The sequence below is a fragment of the Pavona decussata genome, unplaced genomic scaffold (genome assembly GCF_977016875.1).
Source record: "Pavona decussata unplaced genomic scaffold, jaPavDecu1.1 SCAFFOLD_602, whole genome shotgun sequence".
NCBI classification, from domain to species: domain Eukaryota; kingdom Metazoa; phylum Cnidaria; class Anthozoa; order Scleractinia; family Agariciidae; genus Pavona; species Pavona decussata.
In genome coordinates, this window is record NW_028145860.1 from 4,512,967 (window position 1) to 4,534,861 (window position 21,895).

The 21,895-nt window shown below is 37.0% G+C and overlaps 3 long non-coding RNA genes across 4 annotated transcripts in view; 2 read left to right on the forward strand and 1 right to left on the reverse strand.

Moving 5' to 3' along the window:
• Positions 1-1,419: 1,419 nt before the first annotated feature.
• LOC146449526 (uncharacterized) lies at positions 1,420-11,587 on the forward strand. The gene is made up of 4 exons (XR_014860686.1): positions 1,420-1,539; positions 1,855-1,932; positions 7,566-7,652; positions 11,165-11,587. It is a non-coding gene; the product is annotated as an uncharacterized LOC146449526 (long non-coding RNA).
• A 373-nt stretch (positions 11,588-11,960) lies between these two features.
• Positions 11,961-21,895, forward strand: part of LOC146449527 (uncharacterized) — a 178,005-nt gene continuing 168,070 nt past the window's right edge. Inside the window, exons 1-2 of one of the 2 annotated variants that reach the window (XR_014860608.1) lie at positions 11,961-18,813; positions 18,927-19,008. This is a non-coding gene — a long non-coding RNA (uncharacterized LOC146449527). Of the gene's footprint in view, positions 19,009-21,895 lie in introns of both variants that reach the window. The other variant, XR_014860607.1, reaches the window with a different exon arrangement.
• Positions 18,315-21,468, reverse strand: LOC146449528 (uncharacterized). Its single transcript, XR_014860610.1, has 3 exons — positions 21,231-21,468; positions 20,035-20,100; positions 18,315-19,681 (listed from the first exon to the last, which is right to left on the reverse strand). It is a non-coding gene; the product is annotated as an uncharacterized LOC146449528 (long non-coding RNA).

A 21,895-nucleotide genomic window follows, 5' to 3' on the forward strand; every position in this document is an offset into this window, starting at 1 on the left:
TCAGTACCCCACACGAAAAACCTGGATACTTGCCTCCCGTAGAACATTATTATTCGCCTCGGAGAAACCAACGACGCGCGCAAGTGGCTGTAACCTTCCTATAGCTGACTCGGCGCTACGCACCTTGATGGCTATCTACCATCTCATATCTAGCCTCCCTCGCAGACGCTCTTTTATAGCTCGTCACGCAATCTTGCAGCCAAAAGAACGTCTCACTCGGAGGGAGGCCATCTCATATCCAACGCGCGCAAATCTCCGAGTAAAATATTATCAGATGCGTATTACAGTCATATGTGGGTTTACACAAAATTTTGGTTTCGGTTTATCGGCTTTACAAAAGGCAGGGGCAGGAGCCCATGAGTCGGCTCCTGGCAGGGGCACCCAACGGATCGTTTAATTTCTATAAATTATCTGTTCGGAAGGCCCTTAATCCCCTACAATTTTCTGAGGGGAATTTTCACCTCGAACTTTCTTGATATGGAAAATTTAAGGCCTAGTGTTTTCGGATTGATAAAAATGTCGTTTTGGGTACAGAAAAAAGGTCAGCTAAGATTTTCGGAAAGGAAATAAGACCTAAGGTTTTCGGGAAATGGACAAAAATGCCCTAGTAATTTCGTAAAGACTGAAGTTACCCTAAAATGACCGAACAGATAAAAATATTATAGCACAGCCTAAAATGAACCTACAGAGCTTTAAAGGCACTCCAGATAGCCTAAAATAGCGTTTCAAAGGATCTGACTGAAAACTGTCGTTGGGTGCCCCTGAAATGAAACGGATAAGCGTGGACGGGATATTTTTTACGGCATTTCTCACCGCGCAAAGCAAAAGGTTCTCATCTTTTTTAAGTCTAAAAATCTTTTTTGTCCTATTTGCATGCGCACATTGCCAGCACGTGCAGTATGTTTCTTTGTTCGGGTGCGGCAAATGCCCGGGGGGGTACTCCTCGGAATTCTTGGTGGGGGTGTGCCGCCCGGGTCTTCAAATCCCGACCCTATTTCAGACCTAAACATACCATTTTCCACACCCGTTTTCAGACCTGACCTTTAAAATTCATACCCGTTTTCAGACCTGATAATTATGCATCAGTGCCGAACGGAAGTTGACGCAAGTAAGCTGGAATGACATAGTTTATCTATTTCTTTTTCTCGCTATCAGTTAGTCGTTCCAGTTACGTACTGAGAAGAAAAATATGTTTGTAAGCTTTCGTAAATGTTCCCGGCCCCAAAAGCCCGACCCGATTTCAGACCGTAATTATCAAAATCTATACCCGTTTTCAGACCAAAGCGGCTCAAAAACCATACCCTTTGGGGCGGCACATACCTATATACCTTATATAGGGGAGTACCCCCCCCCCGGGGGCAAATGTCGTTGTCAGTGATTGGTTTCAGTTTCTAATCCATATTCATAACTAACTTCACACGTTGTCCTCGGGCTGGTAAGAAATCCGTTGGAAAGAGCGGTTTGACTATTCCCTTTAACGAGGACAAATGACGAAATGCAAAGGCTTGAAGCATACTAAGAAAGAAGTACACGCTTAAGGTAAGCCCTATTTTTCAAATATTACTTAAGGTTTACCTGGACGCTGCAAATAAACAAGGGATATGTTGCTGAATTAGCACGTGCGTTGGCTTGCAGCTTGTTAATAAAAACGTCGGTTGAAACTTTTCGATTGTGCTCAATTGATTAAAACTTTCTTAGTTTTACGTACAGACTGTTCCTTCGTGTACAAAATTTTACCGTCGTTTTCCGCGCAGTACCTCAGTTAAACTGATATTTTCACGAGTTGAAGTATGGCATAAACATTTAGCTTGTGCTGTAGAATCAATGAATAACTATATAAATTTGTATTTTCAGACCCCCTAATTCAGTAAATTGCAAGTAAAGAGTCAAGGCAGAAACCGAGAAAATAAGCTGCAGTTACCGCAAATTAAGGTAAGAACTTTGTCTTCATACAATAAATCCGCTGCGGTTTAACCTTCAGGTCCGATATCAACTTGCATATTCTCCTCGTCGTTCTCCATATCTTTCTTCTGTCACTAGTTGGGAGAATTAAATCCTCAAACAAGTTTGTTTGGGGCTTAGGTTAAAGACGCTCGTGACGGTTTTTCATTTTTGTCGGGTTTGTGAAATGATAGACGGTTACAAACCATTGTATCTGATCACATGGGCGAAATATAAATATATTTTTACTCTGTTGTTAGGCAATACTAGTGATCATTAATTATGAATGCACGACGGCAACGCTAACGAAAACGTCACTACAAATATAACAGCATATAATTGGTGCTGCTTCGTTATTATTTCAAATCGTTTAACTTCTACAGAAACGGCGAACTACCATGGAACCAAATCGGGCAGAAGTGGCGTTCAAGCTAAGAAAGAGAATTAGAAAATCCATGAAAAATAATTGTCGTGTGTTTACTCCGTTCTCCACAAAACCTTGTGTTTGGCCCGATTTCACGTTTTTATTTTGCCGAGGACAGAAGAGAAATGTACCAAAATTTCAGTAAAAACTCACGTGCAGAGCGATTTTTTTGCTCATTAAGCCTTTTGTTTTGTGGCATTGTCGTTGCCGTCGCAGTTCCCTACTTTTAGGGTCATGGTATTAAACGTCATTGTTGTCAGTAGTAGGTTATGTTGGAAATTAAGCCTCATTAAGGCTGGTTTCCATATGATCGCAGATCGCAATAAGGTCTGCGATCATATGGAAACCAGCCTTTAGTGTCGAGGTAAGGTCGAGGTGTCGAGGTGCCTATGGATTAGGTGGATTAGGTGCCTAGTCAATGGCGTCACCGCATACTAATTTGGATTAGGTTTACTAATGAGCGTCACTCTTGCACAAAGGAAACAATAGATATGCCTAGGCTTGCCCGCTCTATACCCACCCTGATTGGATCTTAAGATTTATATTGTCTGTTTTGAATAAAAAGCGGTTAGATTTCGAAAGCGCTATCGTTCTTGCAATTGCTTTGCTGGGAAAACTGTTTTTCGATTTTCAGACCGTCAGTTCCTTAACAACATGGCTAGCAAGTTTACTGTTGGAACCCCAAGCACCCTCGGAAAAGTGTAGAATAGTGATATTGAAATAGAATATCGGATCGTTTTCTGAGTCCTAATAAACCGTTGATGCGTAAACCTATCCATGTGTGTCTTTTTATCTTTAAATTTCTTTAAAGCGTGATACTCACTACACCTATGTTCACGCGTTTTACTCCCTCTCGCATTAAACCGAGAAAGGGTTTTTTTGCACTGAAGCTAATTATGTTTACCCAGTTGAACGAATTTACATGAGAAATTAGAACCATTGTTTTTTGTTTTTTTTTTTAACTGAGTACTTTCATATTCGGGCGGCATGCAAAGGAAATGCTGATACACGTAACCGCTGTTAGTCAATGCGGATTGGTTTGTTCAAAACTCTATTATGTTTTTAAAATAAAAGCGCGCTTTCTCTTGCAATCCGTTTGCTGGGAAAATTTATCTCCGAAAGTTCTACCATTGACACTGTTCTTTTGCCCACAAAAGTTTATATTTGGCTTACATCGTTTGCTTTGATAGTCTAGTGGTTAGCGGACACTGTGGAGGTGGGATGCGTCAAGTTGGGGATGAAATGAGGTTAAGTTGTTGAAGAAATCGTCGCGGAAGGAAGGCAAGAATCTGTAAAAGCTGAAGTGGAATGCATTCTTACTCTCCATAATGGCGGTAGCTTTTGAAACATGTGATATGATGCTCTCCAAGGAACATGCGCAACATATTAATTTCCGCCACGTAGACGTCAACGACCAGCGTGCTTCGAAATTTAAGAGCAGTTTCAACCTAACTGCGACGTTGGCCTTTTTGACGCGAAAATCGTGGATGACGGCTCTTGAGGGGGATTACGAAATCATCGAAAGAGGTTTCAAACATGGTCATGGCGAATACTATATGTTTGTTTTCCGGATGGGAAAGGTGATCGGCTACGACCCCTATATGGCTTTCCCAGTCGGAAAATATGCATTTTTTTTATAGCTGGAAGCCGGCCTATGGAGAGAAGCTGGCTGTCATCTCAGCTTACCCCTTTTCAAGAAGTTACCACGACTTCTTGAAGAGCAGAAGGTTGGGGTACTGCTAGTTACCGAACTCCTTTATTTTTTATTTATTTATTTATTTATTTATTTAACGGGTCTTTTTTTATAGATTTTTTTTTCTCCAGTTTTGCGCCCGTAACTTGAAAACTGAAATTATTTGCAAAACTAATTTTATCGCTAATTTCACACGAAACGACCGCCAAATTCGCCAAAGACGCCAATAACGCCACGTTTTAGCTTTGTGTTTTCCCGTATGCATACAATTTGATTTTATATCAGTGTTAAGCTCATTTTCTGAGTCCTAATAAACCGTTGATGCGTAAACCTATCTTTGTGTGTCTTTTTTTCTCCTATCTATCTCGAGGAAATTAAAAACTATTAAAGTCACGCACCGTTAGTCAGTTAATTATGCTACAGTCGGACCTCTATTAAGCGGCCACCTATTAAGCGGCCACCCTCCATTACGCGGCCACTTTCCAAAGTCCCGAATTATTCAGTTGTCAGTAAAATGCTGTATTCGATACCTCTATTTAATGGCCAACCTCTATCAAGCGGCCAGTTTTCAAAGTCCCCAGGGTGGCCGCTTAATAGAGGTCCGACTGTAATTCGCAAGCCTAAAGTTGCATATAAATAAGTTCAGTTCTGCTGAAAAACCCCAAGGGAGTATCTTGACGCATGAAGGCTGGTTTCCATATGATCGCAGACCTTATTGCGATCTGCGATCATATGGAAACCAGCCTTTAGTTTATAATCAATTTCATATAACTTAACAAGGATCAATGGAAACACGCGACTTATAATTGTTAGCAATAGAACCAGACAAGAGATACCGTTTTAAAAACTTTATTAAAAAACAATGACAAAAAGAGTCAAATACACAGCGATTTGAACGGAAAAGGAATGAAAATGAATCATTTGACTGACTATTACAAATCCGTTTTTGTTTTTCGTTTTATTTCGAGGAATAATAAATATTCCTTCCGTCTCTACACAATTTTCCTATGGCCTCGAAGCCAAGAGTTCGACTTTCTTTGTTTCTTGCGGTTTGCCTTGTTCTTTGTAGTCGGTCTTTTAGTTTTTGCTTTAAAAGAAGCCTCATTTCTCCGATGTCTTGACAGTTCGTACACCGTTTCTTGTGTCTGTACTGGATTGTGAAAGTGATTTTTTCCGGAATTATCCGCTTCACTTTCGTAAACTACGACTTTAACTTTAGGTTGCAGTTTCGCCTCTTGTAAATACTGTCTTCGCTGTATGTGGTCTAACTGATGAACATCCGCGAGATGGTTAGCTAATCTGACAAGGTACTTCGCCCTGCACGATGGAATCGGACAGTTTCTGCAAACTCTCTTGTAAACCATGTTGACAGTTTGGTGACTGAACACAAATGACATCTTTTTCGCAAATAGTCAGGTTATATAGAGTGTCAGAAGGGCCAAACACAGACCAGAAAGGCCATAACCAGGCCAAACACAGGCCTGGAGGGCCATAACCAGGCCTGAAAGGCCAAAACCACGCCAAAAGGGACAAAAGGAGACAAACGGGCCATTTCTAGTTATGTGTCTTTATTTTTTCTCAGACACACGCGTGGGTGTCGCGCGTCGCTAGTCACGCAACAGCTCTCAACTTTGGAATCATCATCTTTTATTTAAAAGTTTCATCACAAATAACAGTGTCTAATTACAAAGTTTTGATCTTGCTTTAGTAATTTGTATTTCAAATTTCAGATTTTTTTATTTTTTGTACAAGTTAACGATTATTGTTATTATTTTCAAGTCATCAATCAACATACTTAAAGTTGGGTTGTTTACAGTTTTTATTGAAATGCAACAATACAAAGATCCAGGAAATAAAAAAAGAAAAAAACCCATAACATTCATAGTAGGTTTAGTCTTGATATTGTGGAATGGGCTGCTTTTCGTACAATCGATTGAGTAAGAATTTCCGCTTATCGATAGCAAGTTCCGTCGATTCCAGCCAATCAAATCCTTCTGTGTCTTTAAGCTCTTTTTGGGTTTCCATCACTTTTTTGAAGGTGGGATCTTTTTTCATTGCACGCATCCACTGTAGATTCTCTAAGAGTACTTTTCTTAGCTCTTTTCTGTAAACAGGAACGAGAGCGTTCACGGCTTTACTACGAGCCACGTTTTCTGAATCTCCGTTTTCTTGGTATTGATTGATCAAAGCGTCCAGTTGGATCTTGTGGCGTTTCTCGGCTTCATCAAAAATGCGTGACCACGGCTCTAAGTTTTCTGTTTCTTCTTCTTGGGAAGACTCCGTTCCTTGACTAGAGACTTCGCTTTCTTGGGAGAAATCGCTTTCTTCACTGTCTTCATAATTTCCAGCACCTTGTTGCAGGTAGGAGGTATAGTTTGTGCTCGTCATCTTTGGTTTGAACCGCACGCGTTCTGCCATGAAACTAAACTTCAGAAAGTAACGCGCCTGTTTTATAGAAAATTGATGAAGGCGGGGTTACTAAGCGTTCTCTTTCATAAATAAAAGAAGACCAGAAAGGCCAAAACCAGGCCAAACACAGGCCTGAAAGGCCAAAACCACGCCAAAAGGGACAAAAGGAGACAAACGGGCCATTTCTAGTCATGTGTCTTTATTTTTCTCAGACACAAGCGTGGGTGTCGCGCGTCTCTAATTTTTAATTGTCTCACGGGGGAGTAAGCTCTCTGTGATAATTCTCTTGTTCCGTTCAGGGTTTTGAAACAGGTCGCTAAAAGTTTCCGATATTCTATTTCAATATCACTATTCTACACTTTTCCGAGGGTGTTTGGGGTTCCAACAGTAAACTTGCTAGCCATGTTGTTAAGGAACTGACGGTCTGAATATCGAAAAACAGTTTTCCCAGCAAAGCAATTGCAAGAACGATAGCGCTTTCGAAATCTAACCGCTTTTTATTCAAAACAGACAATATAAATCTTAAGATCCAATCAGGGTGGGTATAGAGCGGGCAAGCCTAGGCATATCTATTGTTTCCTTTGTGCAAGAGTGACGCTCATTAGTAAACCTAATCCAAATTAGTATGCGGTGACGCCATTGACTAGGCACCTAATCCACCTAATCCATAGGCACCTCGACACCTCGACCTTACCTCGACACTAATGAGGCTTAATTTCCAACATAACCTACTACTGTTGTCACTATGGCAAGAGGTCAGCCCGACAAAAAGACTTCATGATCCGTTTTAGGAAATTATCTCAACAACAAAGTCAGTGACCTACCGTTTTTATTGCTTTGTTGGAAAAAGCAAACTGAATGTTGCATGCATTGAAAAAATCAACGGAGCTGAGGCCACCACGAAATTTTTCGAGAAAAAAACAAATGTTTCCTCCAGGTTTTATATCCGCTTTGCGAGATTTTAAGCCGCATTTTCGGTGATAGTTATTCCAACTGGCACCATTTAACTCTTGGTTAAGCTTGATATTTTGTCCCGTCTATTTTTTAAATAAATAGCATTTGCTACAAACTCGTTAAGTTGTTTCTTTTTAATCGCAGGAGAGTCATTCAGTAAATTAATGAAAACGAAAGGACCGAATGCAAGTGAAGATGGAATTTGAAAAAAAGAACGGACATTGTTCAAAGGTAAGAACTTTTAAAATGATATAAATTTATTCAAAAACAGTGGCTGACTGAATCCCTTAATTATTTCACCAATTCAAAACTTGGTAGACTCGACTATAGTTTTATTGTCTTCGATCAACAATGAAACGACGGATATTGGGGATTGGTAATCGGTTTTAATCAAATCGATCGGAACCATGTCAGCCACTATTTTTCCGACAGTTTTAAATTAACTCAATCATTTTAAGTCGTTATCCAAGAATATAATTTTAGTTAGGTCATATTTTAAGGTATTTACTTGACAATTTCGCGCCAGTTTCCGTCGGCTTCTTTTTTCTTTTATTTTAGACTTGAAGCAAAATAATGATCGTAGTGAAAATGTCGAAACCAAAATCTTTTCTCTGTGTCAAATTGATCATATCGGTAACCTAGCCTTGGCCGTAAATGGAAAAAAAAGTTTGTTTAATCAATCATTTCTTTGGAGTTGATAGCCTAATTTTCTATTTGGACAAAACCCTATAATAACTGAATCATCATCGTTATTTAAAATTTCACAGTCTTAACATAAAGAGCTCAAATTTTAATACTGATGCACACTTTACAAATCTCTTAACAATGGCTGATAAGCTAAAGGTCACGTTAATTTTTGCAGCTAATTTGGCACAAAAAAGTCAAAACTTGCTGTCCGCTTAGCTTTCAATAGTCGGTAGGTCAGTTGTCAAGGATTGATACAAATAACAACTGGTTTGAACTAAAAATCTTATTGTCGTTTTCGAATTAGTTTTTTGCTGACACGACAGTAGATCTTTTTAAATCAAAATTTGTCATAGAAGGCAAGCTTCAATTTTCTTCATACTACGCCACAAAGGCGGAAACTTTACCTAGTTTCAGCCTTCTTATTTAACACCAAAAATTCCTCTGAAGCCTAAAACTTTCTCGCAGTCAAAAAAAATTATTATTGTTCTAACGGCTCGCCATTTTTAAGAAAAATCTGTAACTGACATTTTTGAAATATTCCGATTTATGCAAATTGCGAGCTGTTTGATTGATTTGCTTTGCACTTCAGCAATTTTCAAACATAATTATATTAAAATCACAGCCAACTAAGAAGCTCAATGTACGCTTCAAATGTTTTCCTATGACAAAAGATCTTTGTCAAGAAAAGAGTAAGTGGTATGTTTTATTTCTCTTGAGATATTGACGAAAAAGTCGCAATAAGCAAAATCAGCCCATAACAACTGATTCTTGATTTACTTGAAAGCAGCTCTTACAGATTATTTTCTAACTTCGCCTAAAAGATGTATAGATTGAGTAGTTTAAATCCCTTAGATTTCGTTGAAGAGGGCTGACTTGATTTCGACATAATGAACATCATTGAAAGTCGGGGCGCGGAATGAAGAGCTATGCGTTATCGTTGCTGTAGTAACGGCTGTTGCTTGGAAACCGATGAAAAATAAACTTTGATCATAGATCGAAAAGGTAGTCTAGTATGAAGGAAAGTCTTAGCATGCCTTGTATGCGAAATTTTGATTTCAAAAGATCCTCTCTAAGGTCAGTGAAACTGTTGCGAGCCTCCCTAACAAGAAACGAATCAACAAAACAAATAATCAGTGACTTATGGCATACTGATTGATATCTCCACATCTTAAAAGGCTCACAGAAAATGTGACCCAATTACGATTGAGATAAGGATTTTCCAAGCCTAGAACAAGCCAGACAAAATATTTCTTACCGGTAATTTGGAAAGGACTATGTATAAAGAATTTAGCAACATTATCATCTATTATCGATCTCCACATCAAAGAAGTATGATGAGTTGAACACGATTTTATATTGTACCTACTTTGAATACCAATACATGTACCTAGAATACGAGGAATAGGTCTTCAGGGCTAAAACAAAACTTAAAAAAATGATTCATTCGATTTCACACGAGATAGTCTTCCAGAACTCGAGACAATCTTTTGATTCGCTTTGATTGTGCCATTTTGTGATATCCATGTACTTGAGTGCCAAAACATAGTTGGATGAAATGATTCATTTTTTCGGGGAAAGAGACGATTGTAATCGCAACGAAAGCAAAACATTCAGAATACAACCATTGATTGAAAGGAACCTTCAGTAGGCTTGTAGCAGTTGAGTAGTCTTAGAGCCTGCTTTTTTAAAAATGATAATTTGGACGAAATAAAAGCTTTCATTTTTGTTACACTACAACGTTGATCCATTTAAATCGGATGAAATATAATTAAAACTGAAATTTTCAATTTTTTTCCTCAAAAGTTTTCATTTAGGGAGCACCAAAAAATAGTGTCCGAAAATAAAACCGTCCGAAATTTTTACAGTATAGTATAAAACTTTAAAAGTAGTTTCTGGGCGACGGCATCACATATTCAAAGCCAAAATACATGATATGGCTAGAATTTGGATTAGGCGGCTCGTTCTTTTTATCACTGGAAAGGAAAATATTTGTTTCTTTTATGAAAAACAAAAACATAGATAAATTCCATTATTTTCTCGTTGGTGTATCCGGCTGTAAAACCTTGAAGGTACAGTAAAACTATCATTTTCACAGATTTTATTTCAGTCCTATTCATTTTTTTAGTCGTAAATTTACTTTAAGCATGTTTCAGTGCAGTGTCCGAAATTTTTGTCCGAAATGAGGGAAAAAGTGTCCGAAAATTAAACGTCCGAAATTTTAATGTACGAAATTTTTTGCAAGTAATGTAAAAAACATTGTACATTGAACGTGGATTCTGGCTCAGAAATTTGCTAAAAGGAAGAAAATAAAAAAAGGAAAATTGCTTGCTTGAACCAAGCCCCTCCGAAGCTACTTTAAATAACGACGGCAGAGATAAGGCCGTCGTTCTTCTATTCAAGGCGTGAACTTTTACCACAAGACCACCTCAGAATTGCTTGGAAAAGAATGGTCAAAATTGACTAGAAATAGGTTCTCAGCCTCATGTTTTATTAATTAGTTCGCGTCGCCTTTGCTTTCGTAACCAATGACAACATAGGTCGTGCGTGCGTGTAAATTATGTAAAATGTACGAGTGGAAAAACAACATTCACGCAAAAAAATCCATCGACGGATAATTTTTACGACAAACGTTCAGCGAAACATTTCGGTTTCATTTCATTTCACATTCAAGAATACTCAGTATTTCAAATTAAATGTAGTAGTTTGCCGAGTAATAAAACTGGAATATCAATGAGCTTCCTCCGCAAATAGCCTTGTCCAGTTATTCCGGTATTCATCACAAAGAAATTTCAACTGAAAATTTCCGTAAATTTATAGCAGTATAGAAACTGTACTTTTTCCGTACTTTTTTTCAAAGGCGACCATAATTTATTTGACACTAAAAAATGGTTTAAATGTTTTTGATTGAAGAAATTGCAAGTAATTACACAATTCATTTTGCGATAATAGTTATCAAGGTACGCGTATTACATGCTTTTCCAAAATCAATAATTAAGTTCATTATAGATGCTGTTGTGACGTTACAAGAAATTAATGTCAAGTTCCTTTTCTTTTAGCTGTCAATCTCAAGTCGGACTGAAACACAAGAGTGAAGAACAAATCGCCTCCGCACGCTGGAAAGTATATACAAGCAAGCAGGACAAGAGAAAGACTGAACATCGATGAACTTTTTGGGTACATTTCAAGGTAGAAAATGTACTGTTTTAGCGAGCTCTTGTACTAAAAAGAACGTTCCATTATAAAAGTTGCTCGAATTACCTCTAATTAAAAAAAAACACCTAGGGTCGATAACAAATTCCAACAAACATTCAAACAAAATACAAGAGCCCGGCAAGTGTCCACCAAAAATAATCTTAAACATAACTTTACTGACCTAGAAACATTAGATTTCTGATCACAACTGGAACTGAACAAGTGTTTGAATTCTAGAATTAAAAAAAAAAAACCTAGGGCCGATAACGAATTCCAACAAACATTCAAACAAAATACGCGATTTTTGCAAGCGTCAACCAAAAATAATCTTAAACATGATTTTACTGACCTAGAAACATTAGATTTCTGATTGGAACTGAACAAATGTTTGAATTCTAGGATTTAAAAAAAACACCTAGGGTTGATAACGAATTCCGACAAACATTCAAACACAAGACGTCGGCAAGTGTCTACCAAAAATAATCTTAAACTGTAAAACATTAGATTTCGGATGACAATTGGAACTGAACAAGTCTTTGAATTCTAGAATTAAAAACAAACAAATAAACAAAAAACCCAAGGGTCGATGACAAATTCCAACAAACATTCGAACAAAATATAGAATATTTTAACAAGTGTCCTCCAAAAACAATCAGATTTCACGACAATTGGAACTGAACAAGTCTTTGAATTTTAAAATGTGAGATGCCTTTTATAGTGGAACTTCTTGTTTTACTTGAACAAAACATTCACGATTCTCTTATGAGTGCACGATGCAAAATTTCACGGCACAGGCCCCGGTTGTTCAAAGAGCGGGTATCTTTATTCACTGGATGAATCCTGTCCAGCTGATAACATGTATTCCAACCAATATGTTTTATCTACTGGTTAGATTAGAATCCACTGGATAAAGTTATCCGATCTTTGAACAACCGGGACCCGCCTGATTTATCTCTCGGTGAATTTTAGATCAAACAATTGTCTTTTCGTGTGACCAGAATTTCATATCTTAAATTCCAACGAATGCTTGAATGAAATTACACTCATGTTTTTTAAAGGAACGGACTATTTCTAGTCAGCTAATCCAGACATGTCACGTATACACAGAAAAAAATAAGTCTTGTATCGTGCACTCATATTTTTCAATTTCGCTACTGTTTTGGTTGCTCAGACGTTTTTTAGTCAGACTTGTTAGTAATCTTTCCGTCGTTTCGAAACTGGCCAAAACATTTCGTGAAATACAGTGTTTGGCAATTGGCAAATTCAGAATTTTTTGTGAACACTTGATTTCTATACAAATATTGTATTTCACGCCATGCTTTCAATCTACTTCGAAACGGCTGAAAAATTGCCTAAACTGCGCAATTTGACTCTACGAAAATTTGAACACTTTTTGTGAACCTAAAGTTAACATTTACGCTTGTTTTTCGCTAATATTTCAAAGCAAAAAGACTTAGTTTTTGACTTCAGTAATTCGTTTCACACAATATTTTTGTCAACCAAAGCAGTTTATTTGCTTTCATCATCTGGCTTATATATTTTACTACTTTTTGATTAACTAGCAATTACTTAAATAGTAAATTAGTTACAACAACTTGTAATTAATATCAATAAGTCAATAAACAATTTAAAACTTGACTATTTTGTTGTTCAACTTTATTTCTCTTGCATTCATTATAATAATAAATGAAAAAAAAAAAAAAAACTCGCGCTTTTAAAGGGGGCCTGGTAACTAGTCATTTTGTAGGCTATCTCTTTTACTTTTTTTTGCCTAGGAGAGGTTGCCGAGAAGAAAAAAAGTCCTGCGCTTTTAACACGGGGTCTAGCACAAAATCAAAATAAAACTTAGCTTTTGAAGGGCTAAATCCGTGTAAAACCTGCACGGATTTTCCCGCCAAAAGACTTAGTTTTTTTTTTGACTCCATACTAGAACACCCCCATCAAAAGCACAGCGCTTTTTTTCTCAGGAAAGGCAAAAATGTGTAAAAGAAATAGCCTACAAAATGACTAGTTATCAAGCCCCCTTTAAAACCGCGTTTTTGCTTCATCCCATATAAAAGCGAAAACTTTTTTCCCGCCAAAAGACTTAATATATTTTTGACTCGTCTTTTTGCTACTTCTGACAACTACTTACATTTCTCTCTGTTTTAATTCTAAAAGGTTAAATCAGTACAATTAAGCTTCTCTTTTTCTACGATTTTTACTCCAAAAAGTATTCGATATCTTAAACAGAAAACTCTGAGAAACGCGCTTTCTTGGGGCAAAGATAAAAATATTGAAGGTGGCTGGCACTGGTTTCCGACACTTTCCAGTACTTATACTTTGACCGATCAATACAACCACTCTTTATCAATTGATACAATAATAATGGTATAAAAGAAATGCCAAATCATTGTTAAATAAGTAATGGTAGTTCTCTTTACATAATAGGTTACCACAGCAACAGAAATTGTTAAAACACCCCTAATTTTAGTTTTAAGTGGTTGTAACTCAAAAACGATCAAAACGACTCCCATTTTTTTATTATGGAACTATGATCAGCATGTTCAGATCTCTTGAGAAGTTTAAAAAATTAAAAGAAAGAGTAAAGTGCTACCTTAATTTTTTGAAATTCAAGGTGGCTCGTAACCCCTTTATATGTTTCTTCCAAACCTTGCAAAATGTTGTACCTTAACATGCTGATCATAGTTCCATAATAAGAAATGGGGGTGGCTGTGATTGCTTTTTAGTTATATCCACTTACATTAAAATAAGGGGTGTTTTTAAAAGGATACACTGTTGCTATGGTAACCCATTATGTCAAGAAATGACAATAACTTATTCACCAATGATAAGACATTTGTTTGATACCATTATCATTGTAACAACTGATAAAAAGTTGGAGTATTAATCAATTAAAGTACAAGTGCTGGAAAGTGCTACAAGCCGATACCAGCCACCTTCAGAGCTCAGTCAATGAAGCACAATTAAGCTTATCCAGGAATTAAAGCCAAGTTAAAATCCAGTCTCTCAAAATTAAATCTATAAAAGATATGTTATTAACTTTAGGTAATGTTGGTATGTCACCAAAAAACTTAACCATGAAAAGTTTTGAAAAACTTGAAAGAAATAAAACTTTGCCAATTTGTTTAAATTCAATCCTGGAGAAATGCTAATCTGCTTTAATTAACTGGGCCCCATACTTATAAAATTATTAAGGATCTTAAGCAATCACAACGGCAACAGCAAAGGAAACATCAATGAACAATGTACATTTTGTTACTAATTCAAAGTAATTTCAACTCTTTCAAGGAACTGAATTAATAGGAACAGTGTCCAAGAGAAAGAAAAAGAATCATGACAAATTCACCGTCATATGCTCACATTTTACACAAAATCTTGAATTTGCTCATTTCACTTTGGTCAGTTTTGTATTTGACGGGAAAGAAATGTATCAAAATTTACTGCACATGTACAAAGTGATTTTAAAATATTCTTGCCCATTGGTTCTATTGTTTCCTGGCGTTTGCATTACCTTTGTCATTGCTTAATTCCCTTTTGTTTAATTTGTGATGTCGGATCAAAGCTTTAAACACAGGTGACAAGACTGCAAGGTGAATGATATAAGTTTCTTATGAATACCATTGTTCCTCAATTAAGCATCCTCCTTTAAATAACCCATAACCCCTTCCCCCTCTCCCTCCCCCCCCCCCCCCCCAATTAAAGTAAGCAAAAACTAATAGACCTTTTTTGGCACTTTGGACAAACATAGATTGGATTACAACTACCCACACCACAACTGGGTCTTGTCTCATAAGCTATTAAGACTTCAATCCAACATCATTAAAATATAATAACCCTGATGCCTTTTTTTTTGTTTTATTTTTTGCAGTGGTCACAATTATTTGTTTGAGTGATGCACATGAAATTAAGAAAATGAAGGAAGGATCATTAAGCCAAAATGGAACTGTGTGAATGTCTACTATTGCTGAATGTAATAAATGTAGAATGCAAAACTTTTATTTGTATTGCTAGCAAACTGCTATACTTGCACATTTCATGCTCTATAGCTGTCAAGTTATTTTTTAGTCTGGCTGTTTGTCTTCTTTTCTCAGTCTGTAAATTTGCTCTTCTTGATCGATTCTGTCATGATTTGTTCTGTTTCATCGTCATTTTTTCCAGCATGTCTGTGTTCTTCACGTATCTGTTACCATTAGTTTTGCTACAACCAGTTGCAAAATGTTTGATACACCTACTACATGTAAAATTAGAGGCTTTCCTAGACAATACACTCTCTTAGCAAAAACTTCACGTCAATGCTGACCCTCCCTTTCCCCTATACTGAAAGGTGTAAAGAAAATGTCCACAACATTAAAAAGTTAGGGGTATCTTTACTCTTTATGCAAACGGTCAGCTTTCTTCTGTCAAAGTTTTCATGATTTTCAGGTTTGTCTCATCGTTCTGTCCTAATGTTGCCTTGCTTCCCAATAGTCACGGTCTCTGTCATAAATGCTAGCCTCGTCATTTCCTCAGTCGCTTTTTATCGAAGTTATTCATTTCATTCATGTCTCGCTTCTCAGTGGTTTTGTCCACATATAGCTCATTCCTATTCTACTTTGATCATATCTTTTGTTTGAAATTTGTCTAAAATCTCACAATTAAGTTTTGCTACTTTTGCCCTTGAAATGTTGAAAGTTTTCCTCTTGTGTTAATTGTTGTGTTTGCCTTATTTCTCTATAGCATTCCTCCTGTTCTTTTCAAGGGTCATCTTTTGTTCTTCTCTACAGCTTGGTTCCCAAATTTCTGCCTAATTTTTGTTAATTTTTTTCTGTTGTTCTACTGTTGTTTTTCTTATCATTTTCAGCCGCATGGTATTATCTGTACTGTCATCAGTCGCCCTTCTTTCTCGTCAGCTTTGTCTTCGTCAGTTGTTTTGTTATGTTTGTTAGTTTTGCTCTAATTATTTTGCTACGTTTTGTTCTTGTTTCATTTTAATTAGAAGTGTCCTCTCCCTCTTCTATTTTGCTGTAATCTTTCCTGTCACTTTTGTCAGTTTTGCAATCTACTTTTCTACCATGTTGAAAATATTTCTTTCACTTCATTGTTTCTTAACTGTTGTTCCACTGCGTGATTTCATAATGCTTTCCTTTTGTTTTTGTTTCTGTCATGTTTGTTTTGTTTTTCTAAAGTTTTCCCTTTGTGGTCAGTTTTGCTATCTATTTTCCAAACTTGTTGTAGCCTGCGTGGTAGACAAAAATCGGAGGAGGGGGAGGGAGAAAGAGTGAGAGAAAAATAGAGGGGGGGAGGGACTTTTTTCTTACACTTTTTCTCAGGCGCTACCCTCTTTCCCTCTCCCCCTTCATGATTATGCCTTTCACAAAGGCTAAACATGTTGCAAGTATTGTTTTAACTTCAAAATGTTGCTTTCCTTTTTTTTCTTGTTTGTTTTCCTTTTGTTTCCAAGTGTCACATCTCTTTTGCTCTCCTTTTCTTGTTTTTCTGTCATTTCTCTAGAGGTTTACACTCTCTTCTTGGCATGTTCTGCTATTGTCTCTTGAAACGTCTCTCTTAATTTAATTTTTCTGTCATGTTTTGTTCTGTTTTGTTCTCAGTATATTTTAGTGTTCTCTCCCTTTGTATGCATATTTCTTTCTTCTTTCCCTGTGTCATGCTGTTTCTTTCATTGCTCTAAATCTGTTCTTGTTTTTCAGTTTTTCTCTTAAGAATATAGATTTTGTTTTGTTTTCCTTTTCTGTTCAGTTTTTCTTGGGCCAATTTTGTTTTATCACCTGTTGTTCTTGGAACTCTAAAGTTTTCGTCTTATTTCTCAAATTTCTTTGTAGTTTAGTTCTGCTATTGTCTCTCGAAATGTGTCTCTTAATTTAATTTTTCTGTCATGTTTTGTTCTGTTTTGTTCTCAGTATATTTTAGTGTTCTCTCCCTTTGTATGCATATTTCTTTCTTCTTTCCCTGTGTCATGCTGTTTCTTTCATTGCTCTAAATCTGTTCTTGTTTTTCAGTTTTTCTCTTAAGAATATAGATTTTGTTTTGTTTTCCTTTTCTGTTCAGTTTTTCTTGGGCCAATTTTGTTTTATCACCTGTTGTTCTTGGAACTCTAAAGTTTTCGTCTTATTTCTCAAATTTCTTTGTAGTTTAGTTCAATGTTCTTTTTCACGTTTATCTCATGACTCTATGATCATCTTTTCCATCTTCGTCTTTTTCTGTTTGTCTTTAGTTTTCTTTTCCTTATTGTTTTTGCCTCTGATATGCAAGTACTGTTTCTCTGTTATTTTGCTATTTTTTTTCTGCTGTCTTTTTCCCGTCCTATTTCTTATGTTCCAAGGTTTATCAGTTGTTTCTCTCACACTTTATCATACTAGTTTGTTCTTGTTTGTAGTTAATCAGTCATCTGTTACCTGTCATTAGCTAGTTTACACAACAGGATGGCTGATATGGTGGGACAGCAAATTGTCCTTGTGTGACCAATGTCACAGCCAAATTTTCATGACTCTATATTGCAACATTCCTACCACTCGTGGTTTTCACATTGTCACAGATGAGAGAACACCAGTTTTAGTCGCAAATTGGCTAAAATGTGAAGGTACTAAGATGCCATGTTGGTCACACGACGATACTTCACCGTCCCCTTCCCTCAGCCGTCCTGTTGCATAAGCTCACTATTGTTTCAGTGCAGTCTTGCTCTCGATTTTGATGATAGACATAATTTTTTGTTTTTCCTTGGCACTGTCCCTATGTTTTCCTCTTTTCTGCCATTTGCCTGTCATCAATGATCAACAGTTCAGCTTATCACAAACTTCTTACTCATTGCAAAATTAGCAAAAATTTAAAACCATTGCGAAAATAAAAGGCATCAGGGTAATTATGAATAGCATTACATCTACTAAAAATTATCTTCTTATAAAAAGGTCTGATTGGGCTCAAGTGATTATCTGAGAAAGGACTCACTTTTTCCCCGATAGCTAAGAAATGATTATGTTTCCCTGTTCCAATAATGATAATACTCATCATGTGATATTTGTCTTAATGCTGCATTGCCCTTTCACTCCTGGATTGAACCTATCTGTCATGACATACAGTTGCACCTTTAAGTCTGAGGATGAACTCTTGAGGTGCACGTGACTGAAATATGCCGAAAAATGAAAGCTACTGAGCAGTATTTTCCTATGGTGCCATTTATTATACTGTACAAGGTGGTTCTAACTTTTGAGTCTGTGGAAGGATTTCTAAAGTGTGACCAATCCATTCAAATGAAAGCTACTGAGCAGTACTTTCCTGTGGTGCTATTTATTATGCTGTTCAAAGCGGTTCTAACTTTAGAGTCTGTGGATGAAATCGTCGAGCAGGACCATTGAAATCCAAGCTACCGAGCAATAGTTTCGTGTGGTGCTGTCTTTTATGCTGCGCAAGGTGGCTCAAACTGTTGAGTCAGTGGAAGAAATCCTAGAGTGTGACCATTTAAATCAAAGCTACTGAGCAGTACTTTCCTGTGGTGATAATTATTGTGCTACAAAAGGTGGTTCTTAGTCTTCTATCTGTTGATCAAATGCCAAAGCTGTGTGACCAAAATTTCAAATGAAAGCAACTGAGCAATACTTTCCTGTGACAATACGTATTATGCCGTAAAAGGTGGTTCTAACTTTTGAGTCTGTGGATGAAATCCTATCGTGTGACCATTCAAATGAAAGCTACTGAGCAGTACTTTGTCATGGTGGTTCCTATGTTTCAGTCTTTGGATAGAAAGCTATGGTGTGACCATTCAAATACCGACACCGAGCAGTATTTTCCTTTGGTGTTGTTTGTTATGCCGTATGCGGTGGCTCTAATTTTAAGTCCGTTGATGAAATCCTTTAGTGTGACCATTCAAATGAAAGCTACTGAGCAGTACTTTCCTTTGGTGCTGTTTGTTATGCTGTACAAGGTGGATCTTGAATTTTACATGAAGTCAAAGAATTGAGCACAAGCACTGTCAATCAGACCTTCTTAAAAAGAAGAGACCATGGCCTGAGTGTTCAAAGCGGGATCATGCTAATCCAGAAAAAGCACTAATTTTCAATTCAGGATTTAAAATTTCCTGTGTTTCATTTTTGAAATCCGTGGTTTATCGTAAACTGAAACATTGGGAATTGCACAATGCCTATTTTTTTTTTATTTTGAAATACTTCTTTGTGACCCTCTTTTGGCAAGTGAAACCAAAACCATAATCTGGATTAACTTTTAATCCCAGTTTTGAACAACTGAACCATGAATTTTAAGTATGCAGACTAAAGTTTTCAAGAATTAAACCTTAGGGCCAACTGACTTGTGCAGTCCTCTGTCCGCAGTCCAGTCCACCTGTTTACTGATACTTTTGCTGTCCGTTGACTTGTGAATAAAACTTGCAACTGAAATCCGAGACAGAGAAAATCTATAAATAAAATATTCTTAAGTAATGTAGATACATTATTATGACCTTGCAATTTCAAAGTAACATAGACAATGTGTGAAATTTTTGTAGGCATTAAAATGCACTGGCCATGTTTGCATTACAATGTGCACAGGAATGAAATTACATGTATAAACTCTGGCTAAAACTTTTAACAACAACCTTTATTTCCTCGTGGCTAATTAGAAAAATTATAAGTTACATTCTTGTGAAGTAAAATCTGGTAACAGTTGATCATATAAAATTAATATATCTGAGAAAAAATTTGATGCCAATCACTCTGCAAACAAGAAGCTTATTATAATATCCCACCTTCTTAATAGACTTTTATTCCAACGTTGCTGCTGTTTCCAAATTGAGCCATTCTGAGCGTGATATCTGCATGGAAGGAAACAGTAGTGTGAAACAATGTTTTACTTCCCCACCCCCATCCCCTGAGAAATCCCTTTTCTTACTACTTAATGTCAGGGACATAGAGAATAAAAAACAAAAAGTACCTCTATACATCTCGCACAGCTTTTTCAGTGTACAAACATGTTGCCTGCTTACAGTGTACATTCTATTGCCAAACATTCTTGATGTTCCATTCAGCAAATTATACTAAAATTGATCTTCTTTCCCATTTCACTCCATTTAAAGGGCGTAAAGCTACATGTAGTAATACTTTTGCTCTAATCACTGGGCATGTTTGGGTTTTGACTTGAGCATCTCCCATCATCTGTTGGCTTCCCTCTGGTGTCCCGAAAATTATTAAAAATAATTCTTGTGGATTCACAACACTCTACTGAGAGAAAGAAACGTGAACCTCTTCCAGGTCGAAGGTGCATAATTTGTGGTGTGGAGTGTTTGGTGTTAACACAGTTCACAACTGGCTTCTCAGTCCTTTCTCAGAAAGTGATACCTGTACATGTATACTTTACTACTCCTCCGTAACAACAAATTTTGTCCAGCGCCCAGATTTTTGGTGTCACGTGACCAGAGACTACCAGGGTCCATTCTTGAGGGAGGGAACAAGGTTGTTGGGGGTGAGGAGTTTGTATGGAATTTGTAACACTGGTAATTTGAGATACAAATAAAGTCAGAGATGTCCACAATATTCGCTTGAGATTTAAAATACTATTTTACAAGGCTAAAAAGTTAAAAAATTAAGAAACCAAACGTATTCGACTAGTCAAGTCATCTTCAGTCATCTCTTTATGACGAAGATGACTTGATTAGGCGAAAACGTTTGGTTTCTTAATTTTTTTAAACTTGTTAGCCTTGTAAAATAGTATTTTGAATAAAGTCAAATTACCGAATAAAGTAAATAAAACATTATCTTGCTGTTGTTGCCTATTCAAACGTTGGGTTAAAATTTGTTTTCGTGCAGTTTTGAGTCATTACAAACCAATTGAAGAGCGATTTCCGCGCCATTCGACTCGTTAATCTGGCTCGAATTCTCCCAAAACTCTTCATGCCTTAAGAAAACATAACATACAAATACGTCTGTGAAAACCAATTGCACATACCTTATCGCAAACTAGCAGCCCCACAAAAATCATCAAAGTCATTTCAAAATTCCCGCTATAGAACTTATCAGCTTCGAAGCCAACAAGATGTCCGTCGCGCGCCGACCCACGTGAACCCAACAGCCCCGCGGTCAATACTGGTGAGTGGTTTATTGAAAACTTACCTAACACACGGTCACAACTCCACTGACGAAAGAAAAACTAAACGTTTGCCTAATCCCTGAACGGCGTGAACTCGGCAGGAAGAGTGCAGGAACCATGGAAGACACTGGCGAATGGGCTCACGTGACAAAAATTAGCACGTGAGCGAGTACCAGTCTCCTTTCGTGACCGTGTAATTGGTGCAAAACCAGAGTCCAGTTTGGGAGAAGTAACGTATTTTGATCATGCCATGATATCTGAGAACAGATTCTTGCCATATTTATTTCCAGAATAGAAATAGCGTTCAGAATTGTTTTGCACTATTCTCATCTGTGTATAGTGCAAAACAATTCTGAACGCTATTTCTTTTCTGGAAATAAATATGGCAAGAACCTGTTCTCAGATTAAAAAAAAAAAATCTGTGTGGTAAGTTTTTCAAGGAAACATCAACGCGAATCCCACGTTTGCCGTGAGCGCGATTCTCAACCTCTCTAGTGCGAAAAATCAATTTCGGGTTTCCGTTT